At 47.8% G+C, this 14,374-nt stretch overlaps 1 long non-coding RNA gene across 1 annotated transcript; it reads left to right on the forward strand.

Annotated features, from left to right (window-relative positions):
- The first annotated feature begins 3,064 nt into the window (after nucleotides 1-3,064).
- On the forward strand, nucleotides 3,065-4,871 carry LOC135367280 (uncharacterized). The gene is made up of 5 exons (XR_010414418.1): nucleotides 3,065-3,255; nucleotides 3,364-3,444; nucleotides 4,177-4,229; nucleotides 4,307-4,529; nucleotides 4,834-4,871. It is a non-coding gene; the product is annotated as an uncharacterized LOC135367280 (long non-coding RNA).
- Nucleotides 4,872-14,374: the final 9,503 nt, after the last annotated feature.

A 14,374-nucleotide genomic window follows, 5' to 3' on the forward strand; every position in this document is an offset into this window, starting at 1 on the left:
CGGTGATGACTCAGCTGACGCCTAGCGTCCCACGTTTCGTAGTGAAGACAGTGGCTCCCAGTGCCCCTCCATGGTCTCTGTCAAGCCCAGTCACCTGCCTAACTGTTCCTGGTCTACATCGAAGGAAAAGGGACACAGCCCCGTGTGTCGCCAAGCAGCTTACCCTGGGCATGATGAACGACAACTACACGGCGTCAACGTCAGTTTTCACTGACGGGTCATCTACTCGGGGTGGATCGTCCTCGGCATTCGTCATTCCATCTCAGTCAGTCTCCTGCTGTCACCGTCTTTCTCACAGAACATCGTCGTGCCGAGCTTTACGCCATTCTATTTGCTATGCAAAAAATATCAGCCAGTCCAGCTCAGTCCTGGGTCGTCTTTACAGACTCAAGACCCGCGCTCCAGTGTGTGGCCAACTTGGGGATACGTGGACTCCTCGGTCCTGTTGTCTTTGAAATCCTGCAAGCTTATAAGAAGGCGACCATTATAGGGCACACTGTAGTATTGCAGTGGATCCCCGGACATGTCGGTATCAGCGGCAACGAAGAAGCAGACAGAGCCGCATTGAACGCCCATCAGCACGCAGCTTTTTCCCTGATAATGATGTCGTCCGGCGACCGAAGACACCTCCTCTCGACACTCACCGGTCCCAAAATGCAGGCTCAGTGAGAACACGACATAGCTCACTCCCTTCTCTCTGATGTAGACCCCACGCTTTCTCTCGTCCTTCCTCCGCGACTACCGCGCCCCTTAACTGCTCTCTTCCACCGCATGAGGCTCAACGTTGCCTTTACACCTGCCTTTCAACACCGTCTCGGCTCCACCTCGTCTTCCCTCTGCCCCACTTGTGGAGTCCACAGCGACCTCAGCCACGTCATCCTGGCTTGTGGGCAATTCCACCACGAGCGTGCCCTAATGGAACTCTCTATGCAACGCATTGACAAGCGGCCGTTCAACCTAGCGAAGATCCTCGGTCCGTGGTCGAACGCTGCCAACCAGACGCAGGGCCTTCGACTTCTGACGGAGTACTTGTGCTCCACCGGTCTGGCGACGGCTCTTTGAAAGCTCCATCATCATTCCTTCATCCTCCCCCAAAGCGAAATAGGGCAGTGTACCGCCTCAGCGGCGGTGAATCGCCCACCCCATCACCATCCAATGTATGTGTGTGTGTGTGTGTGTGTGTGTGTGTGTGTGTGTGTTCGAAATATCGGCGGCTCTCGTCCTGGGGCACTTCCTTGATGCTTCCTTACCGGTTCACTGTATTTCTACCCGTCTACATATAAACTATACTCATATAGTTTGACAGCTTATGCGACTGCTCTGATTAATGTCAACCATATGCATAGAGCACAACAATCCATGAAATAGCTTTTTTTTTTCTGCTTTGTTGGTTTAAACAGAGGTTCCCCTCTGTTTTCGGAACAGTTCCTCTGAAAGATGAAAGTCACTGAGAAGGTTAGCCAGCTGTAGGAGTCGAACCCACATCTTCTGGATTGCCGGTCCAGGGCTCTACCAATTGAGCTAAGCTAACACGCCTTCTCAGCGACTTCCAGGGTGCGTCATCTGAAGGGACAAACCAGCCATTCTCTCTCACTCATCCTCCTTTCACTCTTACATTTTTGCTCACTCACACACATCCATGGCAAATTGAGGCTTTGCATGTATTTGTCCCTTCTATGTCGTTCCAGCCTCAGAACATCAATTCTCTCATGTTCAACAGTTCCTGTGTTTTGTGTAATCGATTTTTCATGTTAACAATCCGAAACTATTCCAAAATATCAATACTGTGCAACTGTAAATAAAAGTATTTGATTACATTGATAATAAAACTGTGAGCAGTGACTTCTACATTTTTGCAGCAAGCGGGTTTGGACTGTGTTTAGCTTACTATCGATAGTTTTCAGCAAAACTATCCATAGTCAAATGAATCCCCCACCACAAGCGTTCAAGTCGCTTGCTTGCAGTTTATCATGCTTTGGCCGATGCGGGCAGACTGAGAGCCGGTTTCACCTAACTTCTTAAATAAACATTTGAAAGATCCACCAGCTAGCCTGCATCTACGCCATTCTGTATATTTTTAAGTGTAAGGTTTTGACGATTTGTTATTAACGGTGGATGGTTCATTTTTATTGTGGATTTATTTAAGCGTATATTTTGGAAGTTTTAGTTTTGACGGTGGATATTTAAACGTTTATTCCTTAGCGTTTATTTTTAACAGTTCCAAATAAGCTACACCACCTACGCCCGCAGCCCTGTTGAGAGCCTAGCAGTCTGGAAACATGGGTCTCAATCACCATCATCCTCCCTATAGTTACATAGCACAACACATAGCACATGTGATAGCTCAACATACGGAAGTTTGCAAGTTAACGAAAGAAGTCAGTCCGTCGTGTCTGTTTGCTTTTCTTTTTTCGTTTTGTTGTTTCTTGTGCCCCGAAACGTATGGCAGAGCACGGGAAGTTTTCCGTCGTCCATTTTAAGACAGGGAACACTCTAGAAGTTGTGCCCTCGTGCTGGGTCACGGCAGACAACAAGTCGTGTTGGTGGCCGCCATATTCAAAAACCCGGGTACTTCGTTCAATCAAGGCTTGCGAGCCAGTTGTGCAGACAACGTGGGAAGTTTTCTCAAACATCCGGCGGCTCTTCCATGGAAGTAAGTAATGGCCCAACCTTTATGCAGTGTTTAAATATGTAATGAAAGTAACGGAGGCCTATCTAGGAGAGGACCTCGATATTCCCGGTTGCGAAATCCAATTCACGACGGAACAGCATGTTTGTTAATTGTTAGGTTAGTCCTGAACAACGAGAAATGAATAAGTTAGTCATATTAGTTGTATTTGTCTGAATAGGTTAGTCCAAGATCGGTGTTTGCATTGTTATGTCCAGGTTACTCAAACTTCGCTGTTGGCAGTTTCCCGCGACTATCTGCGCATTGAAAAGCAGATTACCCTTTATTTACAAATTAATTGTAGTTTATTTTCCAGTATTTTTGTACAATTTAAGGTGATCGACATGCATTTGCATAGTCACTCCTGGTTGCTGTGCAAGTGTTCTTGTCTTTCAACGGCACTCTTCTATGTATAGGTAGTGTGAATAAACTCTGTATTTCTGATGTTTCAGCCTATGAGCAGGCTACCAGAGAATGCGAGAGCCTCAGGTATATCACAGACTTGTCACAGTCGAGTGACTGTGGTGAATCGCCAGCTGCGCCAATAAGGGCTGCATCTGATTCCGAGGATGAATGGAGAGATGAAGGTGGTGTGGTGCATTTTTCGCCTGTCATTTCTTTTTGCGTGCACCGTAATCATGTTTGTCTTGGAAGTAATTTCTGGTTTCACAGTTACTGTCGACTTCACATTTTAGAACCAAACAGCAACAGCCTCGGGGCCAGTCCTGGCGAAGGTCAAAGGAATGCCAGCTCGCGACGTGGGTCACTGGCCTCAGGTATTGAATTGTAGCTAGTTGTAGTAGCATAAAGTAACACCAGTTTAGTGTACCGAAGGCAACCACAATAAGGTAGAAAATTTTACGTGCATTTGTGCAATTCAGCTGCTTTTTTTTTTGGAGACCTCTAAGTGCAGGCAGCATAACGTTTTAAACCCATTCTTGGGGAGCACCTATGTCATAGCCCATTTTTTTTTTATTTTGGGAGGGTTACTTCTGTTCGTTTTTTTTTATTCAATCACATTCGGAATCAAATGTCTGGGTTTTGTGAGACACTGCTCTTCCCTGTCTGCAACCAGAACAGCACCCTGCTGTGGCGCATGCTGCTTATTTGTTGTAGGACATTATCAAATGGACTCTCGCGGTTGATGTGTGCTCAGCAATCTTTTTTCTCGTTATATTTGGTGAGGACTTCAGACTTCGAACTGTAGCATACTCCCGATATCTGTCCCTGCTATTGGAATATAGTGATTAAATGTTGTTGAAGCTGATTGACTCTTCCACATGGAGTCTTCAGTTGTGTGCAGTATTGTGTTCAATAGCAATAACAATAAAATAAGCACGCACTGATGGTGCTGAGATGCTCACTTTCATGTCAAAACATGAAACGAAAGCTTGCTGCCTTATCAGTGGAGTCCTTCAACTCGTTCAGTAACCTTGAGCCTTACCTGAACTGCCACCCACCCCCATGTTTTTGCACCTAAAGTCACATATGCACATTTTCAATTCCAGCCCACTTCATGTTTGGCGGCGTGCAGTCGGACGTAGCGGATAAACTGCTGAGGGTATATGCTCCTAAGTAGCGCTTTTGGTATTTACCTGCTGTGCTTGAGCACTTTTGTTGATGTTTGGCGAGTTTTAGGTTTTCACAAGAAGGTGCTTGGGCACCTCGAGCGTCAGATGGAAGAGATCAGGAACAAGAGAGAGGAAATCCGCCATTTGAAAATCATGCTGCAGCAGAAAGAACATAACAGTGCTGTAGTGATCGGTAACATTGAGGGATGCCGCAGCTGCCATTGCAAACCATGGATGAATTTAACAACATGGAGTCATTCATCACAGAAGAAAACAACTTCAATGCTGTGGTAAAGCCTCCTTCTACATTTCTACATAATTCTTGTTTTCAGTAATACATCATGGAGTACTATGCTTTAGTTTCGTGATTAAAATAATACCGATGCTGGCGGACTTCAGGGTCTCGTTTTTATGGCCATATAGCGCTAACAGAGCAGTGGCCTCTGCTGGAGCTCCCAGTGCTCAGTTCTTGCGCACGCTTCCGTGGTCTACATCATGGTGTCGCCTAGCGTAGACTTGTGACATAGTCCATGTTACACCTACCTTTTCTCCGCAGATAGCACCTTCCAATGGACTTTTCTTTGTAATTTCCAGGTGCAGCCTCTGCGAAGTGTTGGCGGCCACACCCCGAGAGACCTTACAAGGTGAATAATTAGAGAGCTGTTCTCCAAGGAGGTTGCTTCAGTCCTTGTGTACACAGCCCGACAGCCAAATAAGCGGGAATTTCAAGTAACGAAGATATGCCAGGCAGTGTTTAGTACGTGACTAATGATTATTTCTTCGGTGCATAATCTAGATAGGTTTCCAATAATTTGACCAGTGCTCGCCCGTCCTGCCTTTTCGGGGGGTACATGGATATCCAGTGCTGTGAACATGATAGCTGCATTTAAAAGATCATGTATACCACAAGAGCTTGCCCCTCTCAAGGGTTAATAGTGACTATTTCCGTAGAAGACTGGGCCAGCCTGACACCCTTCTTACTCGTTTTCTGGTGTTGCTGGTTTGTAGATCACCGAGCTGCTTTACATCAGCAGAGGAGTAGTAACAGAACACTGTGGCACTGTCCCCATTTTTTTATAATATTATAAGGGCACTGCCAGCTTATAACTGCTTTAGCTTGATATATCAATCCTTCTGCATTACACATTCCATTTCTCTGCTGTGAAGCACAAAATTAGATGTGGAAAGGGCTCGTGTGTGTGCTCCTGATGTCCGTGCACATACACAATTCCATGCGAACAATGTCAGTGCGCTAATTTCTGCCTATGTTTCTTTTAGTGGCTGTGAGGACTGCGTACACCAATGCAACAAACCTGGAAATCAGGGAAGAGATAGCGAAACAGTTCAGGCAGGCCTCCGGCAACCTACGTAAGCGTAAAAGGTAGGTGCCTCATCCAACCTTTGTCTTTTTATAGCAAACTGAAGAGGTGTACAGCCAAATGAGCAAGGTAGTGCAGTTTGGAAGTGATTGTGATACCCCCACTAGCACTATACGAAGTTACACAGAGGGAGGTTGACTCACAGTGCCTTCGGTCCGGTCGTGTTCACATGGTGAAAAGCGAAACCTTGCACAATATTGAGTCAAAAGTATGTAAATACGCCCTCTTGTAGAACCCACCTTCCATGCCCCCAAGGACTAAATTCTGTATAAGCCCCAGACAAGAATCATGATATCTTCCACGAAATGTTGCATTACGAACACACTTGGTGGCATGGAGGATGACATGTACATAGTGAGTGATGGCTCTGACAATGATGCTCCCTCAAGGATGATGTGCGTTAATTTGAGTAAATACGGTATTCCAATTTATGGACATAACCAACTACCGAACCTTTGTAGGAGGTGAGAAAGACACCTGGTAGACTGCTTCCAGAGCCATTTATTAGGAGAGTTTGGCCATTGGGAGGAGCCTGTCTTAAAGCGTGCCAGTTGACGTCACACGATGGGTGGTGCCAAGGCCAGTGGTTCTGACGTCACGGTGGCTCCCATCTCCAAAAAAAGAAGGCAAAATATCACAGAACGGCCAAACTCTCGTAAACGGCTCTGACTGGTTCATCATCGTGTGTCAACCTATTGGGTGTTCGATGAACCAGCCTGCCAGTTGTTTTTCTCTCCATCTACAGAGGTTCTGGTATTGGTTATGTTCATAAATTGGAATATTTCGAATAGTGCTAGTCGGGGTGCCACGATTGCTTCCAAATTGCACTCTCTTGCTTATTTTGCTCTAACCAGCACTCGGTAGGCCTCATTTTGCACGCAGTACCACACCACCTGTAGGAGCTGGGAGACGCGATATTCACGTAAGGGTGGGCCATATCTTTGCCGGAGAGATGTCATTGTGCAAATAGGCCCTGGCAGCTGCACAACATCTTAAGTGAACTTGTGCCAAACTGTAAGCAGGGAGCGCACAATCAGCACAGAGGTGCAATTACAGCATCACACGTGTACTTCTGATGACTAGCTTTGAATTTAAAAAAAAGAATGGCTGTGCTTCAGCAGCAGGTTGCACAGTGTGTCGAAGATTTTTGGCGCATGTTAATTAAAGATCCCCAGGTGGCCAAAATTATCCGCAGCCCTCCCCTGCGGTGGCACAGCATGGTCTCAGTCGTTCTTGAGCCATAAAAAAAAAACAAAAAAACAATCAACAGCAAGTTACATGCACCTTTGCATGCTTGTCATTTTAAGTTCCCTTATTTTTGTGGTGACATTGGCCATTGAGGTCACTGTGATGTCGCCACCTATGCTATGAAGTCCACATTGAAATTTTGTTGCATCTGCTAATAAACTTTTGTCTTTTCAGGCCTGAACCTCCAGTAGGCCTGAACCTCCAGTAGGCCTGAACCTCCAGTAGGCCTGAACATCCAGTAGGCCTGAAACTCCAGTAGCCCTGAAACTCCAGTAGGCCTGAACACCAGTGGCATTTGTGAATAAACCGTTACATTCACATAATTTCATTTTCTTGCATGCTGCACACTATGACACTGGCTATGCTCAGGCAGACATGAACCTCTGGAATATGCCGTCTGTGCAGACGTCGCTGTATTGCCGCAACGTCATTAGAACAGGCGCGGGATCAGTGTCGGAATACTGCTGGGCAGACGATATCGGAACAGTGTGAGGGCATACATTGTACTAACGTTGGAACATTGTTGGGACAGATGTTGATGTAATGTCGGAGCAGTGTCCACGCAAACGTGGGATCACTTTATAGGGGGCACATGTTCCTCAAATGTCGGAATGCTGCTGGGCGGATGATGTCGGAACTGTGTGTGGGCATACATTGTACTAATGTTGAAACATTGTTGGAGCAGATGTTGATGTAATGTCGGAGCAGCGGCAGCGCAAACGTGGGACCAGCATATAGGGGGCAGATGTTGCTCAAATGTTGGAATGCTGCTGGGCAGATGATATCGGAACAGTGTGTGGGCATACATTGTACTAACATTGGAACATTGTTGGAACAGATGTTGCTGTAACGTCTGAGCAGTGTCAGTGCGAACGTGGGACCAGTATGGGGGAGATGTTGCTTAAATGTCGGAACAATGTTAGGGAGACGTGGGACCAGCGTTGTAACCGTGAAATATTGTTGTCCAGCGCTGAATAGCATATGTTGTAAGAATGTCGTTGTTACATCAGAAGAAACGTTGCATACCAATGTAGATGTAACATTAAAGGAGGCGACATTCCCACAGTGTTCCAATGTTGGAATCCCTCGTTACTCCAACATTGGAGAGTGGAAAGGACAACGTCAGCCCAACGTTGATGCAACATTTCGTGTTACTTGGGATACACTGTGATTCTACAGGAGGGCGGGGGGTCGTGAGCAGAGTGAGCACAGTGCTCGGTTGCCATGTATGAGGCTCGGGGATCGATTCCCCTCCCGTGCAACATTTTTTTCTCAACTGTGGACAGGCATTGCTATGGCATACACTGATTCCACAGGAGGGGGGGGGGGGGGGTCGGTAACAGAGTGCACCGTTAGTAAAGCTCAAACACAAGTTGAAGTGGATGCTATGTGTGGGGGCAAAAGAGGAACTGGAAGAACAGTGGCACGGGATAAGAAATAAGTTTGAGAGGGGGGTACCTGGACTTGAGGGCTGCATGTTATGGAAAAGGGGGGCTCTGCTGAACGGCATCTTGGGCTGACAGAAGACATGTCAGCTTTTTATTGATTGTTACTTTTAAACTATATGAATAAAATCATAAAAAAGAGAGTGGATACAGTTCTCGGTCCCCATGTATGAGGCCCGGGGATCGATTCCCCTCCCGTCCAAAATTTATTTCTCAACTGTGGACAGGCATTGCTTTGACATGCATTTTGAGTCTACAGGAGGTGGAGGTTCGGTAGCACAGTGGGCACAGTGCTGGGTTGCCATCTATAAGGCCCGGGTATCGTTTCCCGTCCAACATTTTTTTCTCAATTGTGGACAGGCATTGCTATGACATACACTTTGATTCCACAGGAGGGCGGGGGGTCGGTAGCTGAGTGGGCATAGGGCTCGGTTGCCATGTATGAGGCCTGGAGATCGATTCCCCTCCCGTCAAACATTTCTTTCTCAATTGTGGGCAGGCCTTGCTATGACATACATTTTGGCTCCACAGGAGGGTGGGGGGTTGGTAGCACAGTGCTGGATTACATGTGTGAGGCTCGGAGATCGATTCCACTCCCGTCCAACATTTCTTTCTCAACTCTGGACAGGCATTGCTATGACATGCACTTCGACTCCACAGGAGGGTGGAGGGTAGGTAGCACAGTGCTGGGTTGCCGTGTATGAGGCCCGGGGATCGATTCCCCTACCGTCCAACATTTCTTTCTCTGCTATGACATACACCTTGACTCTACAGGAGGGCGGGGGTCGGTAGCAGAGTGGGCGCAGTGCTCGGATGACATGTATGAGGTCCAGGGATCGATTTCCCTCCCGTCCAACATTTCTTTCTCAACTGTGAACAGGCATTGCTTTGACATGCACTTTGAGTCTGCAGGAGGGTGGAGGTTCGGTAGCACAGTGGGCACAGTGCTGGGTTGCCATATATAAGGCCCGGGTATTGTTTCTCATCCAACATTTTTTCTCAATTGTGGACAGGCATTGCTATGACATACACTTTGATTCCACAGGAGGGCGGGGGGTCGATACCAGAGTGGGCACAGTGCTCGGTTGTAATGTATGAGGCCAGGGGATCGATTCCACTCCCGTCCATTTTTTTTTTCTCAACTGTGGACAGACATTGCTATGACATACACTTTGATTCCACTGGAGGGCAGGGTGTCGGTAGCACAGTGCTGGGTTACCATGTATGAGGCTCAGGGATCCATGTATGAGGCACGGGGATCGATTTCCTCCCGTCGAACATTGTTTTCTCAACTGTGGACAGGCATTGCTATGACATACACTTCGATTCCACAGGAGGGCAGGGGGTCGGTCGGATTCTACTTCCGGCCGCCGTAGCGTACGGACGTGTAGAGCATGGGCTCCGCTGGAGCTGCGATGAACACGGCTAACACTAGCCGGGAGAACACCATCTCAACTGTAAACACCTCGTCGACTGACAACTACAGGCTTCTGCTTCTTACCCTGCCGACAGGCAACATTTCTTCAAACGCAATTTTTCTGCAAGCGGACTCTTCCGCGAGGCCTTATCGTGCGGATGATTTCGCCGACGGAGTGCTGGCGGTGATCACGAAGGACGACGTGGCCCAATTTGGCGCTTATCTGTACAATCATGTTTGGGCTCTCACCCTGCACTCCAGACTACCGAAGGAAAAGCTAACTGCAATAAGAAAAATCGACGTGAAAGGCAGAAAGTGTTTAATCATCGACCCGAACCAAAAACAGGTGCAGTTGTCGGTGCATTGGCTTCCAATGCATGTTCCGGACAGTGCCGTAATAAGTGTACTGGGTGCCTTCGGGAAAGTGGAACAGATAGAGCGAGAGAGATGGCGATCTACGGCATTCGCTGGGGCCGAGACGACGACGCGGAAGGTCAGGATCGTCCTTGGTGATGGGGTAAGCACAGACAGCATACCGCACATCATGAAAATACTCGGGGGACAAGTGCTTATCGAGATTCCTGGCAGACCACCCTTGTGTCTTCGATGCAAAAGAGTAGGCCACCTTCGAAAACACTGCAAGGCTCAATGGTGTAGGATTTGCAAAAGATTCGGCCACGATGATGCCGACTGCGTCAGCACATACGCATCTAAAACGAGACCAACTCCAGAGGATGTATCGGCGGTTGACTTGATGGATGTGGAGGAATCCACACAAGCCGGGGACATGACAGAGGCAAGGAGTAACGCAGAACTTGCAATCGATGAGCCGCCACCCAAAGACAAAAGCAGCAGTGAGGACAACCATGGACTGCTTGAGGTTACTGCGGATCCGAACGCGGAAACTGGAAGTGCCGTCGAAACGTCACTGATGACTCCGCGCAATGATGGTGATGCACAGTGTGAGGACGGACGCACAATGGCTTCCATAGTTGGAACAACACAGCCCGACGAAGGCAAAGCAAGCATTTCCCAGAAGTCAGAGCAGGCTGAGCAGACGACAGGAAGGCGCACAGAGTATCTGGAAGAGGAGAGCAGCACCAGAAGCGAAATCGACAAAGCAGCGGGCAGTAGGCATAGCGGGGAAATAACAGACACCGAGAAAACTGACAGAAAGTGGAAGGAGACTGGTACAAGCTATAAAAGGTCGAGATATTTCCCGACACCCCATATGACGCCACAGGAAAGACGGCGACTTCTGAAGGAGCATAAGAAATAACGTATAGTTTAACCCCGAAAACATGAAGAACAAACACAAGCTAAAGGTAGCTACGATTAATGCCAACAGTCTAATAAGAAGCGAAAGGAAAGCCTGGTTAAGGGACACTGCAATATACGCCAATATAGATGTCCTCTGTGTACAAGAGACTAAAATATTTCTACCAGAACAGGAATTTGAACTGGTTGATGCCTTCAAGCGATGGTTCTTTGTATTTCATGCCTCCGGCGCTAGTGGAAGTGCGGGAACTGCGGTGATGATCAAGAAGGACAGCAAGGTAAAGGTGATAGACTGCAATTTGGAACAAAACGGGAGGTTTGCCAGTGTAGACTGTTTATGGAACGGGGAAATTATACGCGTGGTGAGCATATATGCTCCAAATGAGTCTGCTGAGCGAAAGCTCTTCTTTGAAACAAGCGTCGAGCACTTCGTTAACACAGCGAGTAACCTGATTTTAGCCGGGGACTTTAATTGCGTTGTGCGGCGACAAGACTGCACCTACAAGAAGGGAAAGCAAGATAGCAGCGTGGGCGTTCTGCAACGGATACTACAGCATCACGACCTGCATGACGTGGGAATAGGAACAGAAGATTCAGCGATTAAATTGGCATTTAATCACGCATTTAATTAAAAATGCATTGGCAAGGGACATCGCACGCAAGGTTAGACCGAATCTATATCTCCGGCGGCATCTGCTCCTTCTCAACAAGATATGACGTCACGCCTTTGGCCTTCACGGACCATGCATTTGTAAGCGTGCAGATAAATCCAGAAGTGAAAAAAGAAAAAAAAAAGAACCGGAAACGCAATACTGGCTGGAAGATGAATGAGAGCATCATCGAAGACCCAATCTTCACATCAGATGTTAATGATCTGATTGTCAGAGTAAAGGAAAAGGGGTTAAGCGCCCCAACCTCTGAATTTTTAAAGAAGTACGTGCCAAGGCAATTGAGCACTCTGAAAGAAGAGCAATGGAAAGGAACCTGGAGTTGAAAGCGCTGACGAGAAGCTTGCTGACGATATTGAAAGAGGAAGAGAAAACACCCGGTCTTTTCACTGCAGATGTAAAAGACACGAAACAGAAAATTTTAGAACGGATTCGAGAACGACATGTTGGGGCGCAGATACGAAGCCGCCTGGGAGCTTTTGAGCGAGACGAAACCCCGACTAAGGTTTTCCTTTTACGGGAAAGACAGCGTGCAAGACAAAATGAGCTCGCCAGTTTGAACGCTGATGGCACAGTTCAAGAAGGAGCTGAGGCAGTGCAGGCCGTGTTGCACGAGCACTACCAAAACGTATTCAACATGAAGCAATTCTCTCCCTCATCCAACACTGACCTTTTCAAGAATATGCGGCAGGTGACTAAGAACGACAAAGTGAAGGCAGAGGGAAGGATAACGGCGGAAGAAATATCAAGCGTAATAAGGAAGCTACCGAGGAACAAGGCGCTGGGACCCGATGGGCTCGGTGCGGCCTTCTACAAGAAATTCTACGCAGAGCTATCTCCGATCTTGGAAGCCGTTTTTGAGGATATCAGGGTCCGAGGTTTGATGAAGCCATCCATGAGAAAGTGCCACACAGTGCTGATACCAAAAGGAGCGAGTCACAAGGGAGTACGCACAGTGTCGGACCTGCGGCCCATTAGCCTACTATGCAGCGACTATAAGATCTTAGCGAAGGTGCTGGCTCGACGACTGAACAGCCTGCTGTGGAAAATCATCGCAAACATCAATCCTACGGAATCAAGAAAAGATACATCGCTACCAATCTGCATTTAATGCGCCCCGCCGCCGAAATCGCAAAAGCTACAGGATTGAAACTCGCAGTGTTCCAGTTGGATCTAATGCAGGCCTTCGACCGGGTGTCCCAAAAGTTTCTATTCGAACTTCTACACTATGTAGGTGTCGGAGATGACTTAGAGCAATGGGTGCAGATATGCTACCGGGACATTTCAGCTCAGCTGATCATAAATGGAACTGTAGGACAAAGATTCGCCGTGACCAACTCAGTGCGGCAAGGGTGCCCTACGTCCCCCACACTTTTCTCCCTATACCTAGAGCCACTGTGCCGGGCGATTATCAACAGCCAAGAAGTCAGGGGTCTCCAACTAGGACAAGAAGAAGTGAAGTTGCTTGCTTTTGCTGACGATATCGCTTTGCTGTGCCGAAGTGAGGAGCATGTGGAAGCTGCGCTGGGGATCCTCCAGATTTTTTGCGAATCATCAGGAGCGAGACTGAACTTGAAAAAATCTAACGGATCGTTTGTTGGCGATTGGGATGCGAAGCCCCGAGCAGTTCGTCCATCGAGTGTTCGAGTGAAATTGGGAAGTATCTGGGTGTGAACGTGGACGCGGATGCTGGAAATGCTCAGAACTGGCAAACAAAGCTAAACGCACTTCAAGGCAAGCTCCAACCTTACAGAGGACGGCTGGTTTCACTCCTTCATATAGTGCTCTACCCAACGGTGCTTTACCCGGGTCAAGCAATTCCGGTTGACTTACCGACTGTACAGCGTTTTCACCGCGTCTGTGCCACATTCCTGAGGGAATTTAAGTTGGAACGGATGCGGAGATCCAACATCTTCTGGCCCCTACAGGCAGGAGGGCTTGGCGTGGTCAACTTCGACTTGAAAATAAAGGTTCAGCGCTTCATGTTCTTCAGGGATGAGTCGAGACCTGAACTGCGTGCGGCAATGCAAATGTTGGGAGCTGTGCACCTGAAGCAATGGATTGTGAGTACAGCTGCGCTACAATTGAGACCAAAGGCGTTGAAGTTCTACCAGCAGGTAGAAGAATGCATAAAGTTTTTTCTTGAGAAGTTTTCTTGGGAGTACCTAGTGAAAGTCAACAAGAAAACACTGTACTGGGACAGTGTGGCCAGTGTCTTTCCCCTCCGCTCTACCGACAGAACTATTCGGCCACTAAGGGGCACGACGTGCTGAAACGTCTCAAGATGCTTCCAGTACCCACACGAACCAATGGTTTCTTTATCCGCTTTCATGTGGAGGTGCTTCCAGTTAAGCAATGGCTCCAGGGTAAAGGCTTCTACGTGCCATGGGAAGCGAAATGCCATGCTTGCAGCGAGATAGAGACACTCAGACACGTCTTCTACGACTGCAAGAATGCTCTTTTGTTCTGGAGCGACTTGCGAGCATCGTTGCAAGTGAGCGAAAACTTTTCATACGAGAGCCTAAAGTTTCTGATATTCTCAGATTCTGAACAGACCGAACTGTTCAGTGTCATCGCAACAGCGGGACTACACGCCATTTGGAGAGCACGGACTGGTCGCGATGAGTGTGACCTGAGAGCACAGGCACCAGTCACGTACCTCAAAACAAATTTAATGTGGATGTTAATGTTGTCGCTACT

This window comes from Ornithodoros turicata, chromosome 1 (assembly GCF_037126465.1).
Source record: "Ornithodoros turicata isolate Travis chromosome 1, ASM3712646v1, whole genome shotgun sequence".
Classification (NCBI taxonomy): domain Eukaryota; kingdom Metazoa; phylum Arthropoda; class Arachnida; order Ixodida; family Argasidae; genus Ornithodoros; species Ornithodoros turicata.